The sequence below is a fragment of the Populus euphratica genome, unplaced genomic scaffold (genome assembly GCF_000495115.2).
Source record: "Populus euphratica unplaced genomic scaffold, PopEup_1.0 scaffold58.1, whole genome shotgun sequence".
Lineage (NCBI taxonomy): Eukaryota > Viridiplantae > Streptophyta > Magnoliopsida > Malpighiales > Salicaceae > Populus > Populus euphratica.
This window is the reverse complement of record NW_011499864.1, coordinates 1,476,448-1,478,841: the sequence shown is the minus strand read 5'-3', so window position 1 is coordinate 1,478,841 and position 2,394 is coordinate 1,476,448.

Genomic DNA, 2,394 nt, shown 5'->3' with positions numbered 1-2,394 from the left:
CAAAAACATAAAATTATTCAAGATCCTCGAGTAAAAGAGAATCTCGTCTTCTTGGCCAACAAAATGTTTGGATATATTTTAAAACTTTAACAAAATGCAGAATTAAGAAAAGGAACGAAATAATTGGATAAAATGCCAAAGTATCTCATCACTCGAACCTGCTAGCTAATTTATTTTTCAACATTATAAGGTGATTTGAAGACTTTTTTACTAAAAAAAAGAAAAATTCTTATGATATATATCATATTTTTCTATGTCATTTTTCATTTAACTAGAATAATTATAAATCACATACAATTTAAATATTTTCCATAATCATAATGCTTTATTTCTGTGAAAAAATATTCATGCAAACCAAAACATATATTGAATGAAAATTTGGATATGATATATATAAATAAAAAATTTGAGACACAAGACAAGATAATACGATGAATAATGCTAGAAGGGAACCCAAATTCAGACAAGGTTTCACACAAGATCAATCCATCCTATCACATGCCTTGGCCAAATTAATTCTGATAGCTAAGTTTCCATGCCTCTTTTTTAAGTTGCGAATGGAGTGCATAAGCTCCTGTGACATGGCAATATTATAACTAGAATATTAGAGAATAATATAAGTTTTATTTTAAAATTTTATTTAATAGTTTTCATAACTAGAATATTAGAGAATAATATAAATTTTATTTTAAAATTTTATTTAATAGTTTAAATTATTAAATTGAGATAATTTTTTGATATATCATAATTTTAATAACTAAGTGATCACGTATTTAAATCTTATTATTTTTATTTATTTAATAAAAATTAAATATAAGATAAAATAAATATATAAATTAAAATAGTTTTTTAATATAAAATAACTAACAATATAAAAGCACCTTGAAAAGGATTTATCATGGAGGAGACCATTTTGAAGGATATTACTTGGATACTAATATATTTTACTTAATTAGACACGTGAATATAAATATATTCATGAAAGATCAAGGATAAATTCAAGCCGAAAAAAATATTTACTCGACTTGTCTACAAAAACATTTATAGTTAGGAAGTTATATTAGTATTTATTTAATTTATACAAGATTAGCTAGATCAATTCACTGCTAACCGAGATCAAGAAGGTCTTCAAACTATACCTAAAAAATATTATTAATTTTTTTAGTTTTTATATTTTTTTCTCTTTAATTTTGGATTGTAGCTTTAGTTTTCTGTGTTTGATTTGGATTCCCTTTTCCTTTCCAAATTAATGAGGTTAGTTATAAACCTACTCAAACTATTATATATAAAAAAAAATTAGAATAGATTTTGTCATATTATATTTTGATTGAGAATCTTAAACAGTGCAACTAGGGTTTATCTAGCCCTTCTCGTGAATTTTTAATTATGGTCTATTTAAACTACTGTAATCTTTGTTCTTCTTAGAATAGATTTTGGCAAATTATATATATATATATATATATATAGATTAAATAGTGTGATTAGGGTTTATCCAACCCTTTTCGTGAATTTCTGTCTTCATATTTTCTTTGATTGGCAATCTATTTGGTTCAGGCTGTCTCAAATATTTTATTAGAGGGTCATTCATCATTCTGATAGTTTCATCCAGCACTTCAGTCTAAACTGCACTGTACATGCAGGGACATCCTCCTCGGGAACAAGGAGAAGGAATGTCTCAGTTACACGACCAAGAATTCGTCGTTTACTTACATCCGAAAATATTACCAAAGACATCTCTGTCAAGAAATTGAGCTTGTCTAGCCACATTAGAGAGAGCATCCGTGAGGGAAGAATCAAAGTTAATTTCTCCATGAATTGGCCGCCACAGCTTCAAACTCTTCATGCAACGTTCATGCAGCTTGAAAATGGAATGGCCTGGACGGTCCCCTGGGGGGACATAACCTGTGTAAGGCAAAAAGGAGAATTAATGAAGTTATGATCCGAGTGGGTTCTGGGAAGATGATGGATATAAGATGTTTGGTATTATGGTAACTATTGTGGTTGTGATTTAAAAATAGCAGATATGTTAAGAGTGTGTTTGGTATTGTGGTAACTGTTATGGTTGTGATTTAAAAAAAATTGTTTTATAAAAAATACTTTTAGTTGAGGTTGATTTAAAAAAATAGGTGTTTGGTTAAAATTGTAGTTAAAATTGAGGTTGAAAAAAAAATAGTTTAATGTGTTTGGTTAAAAATGCTTTTGAAATTGAGATTATAAAATAATTTTAAAAAATATATATTAATATTGATGATTTTTAATTTAAATATTATGGATTTAACTATTGTTATTATATACATCTGATAAAAAATATAGTTTTCATAATTTTTTGACGTATAATAAAATCAGATAAAATATTATCATTAATAAAATTCACCATAAATTAGTTTTTTTTAA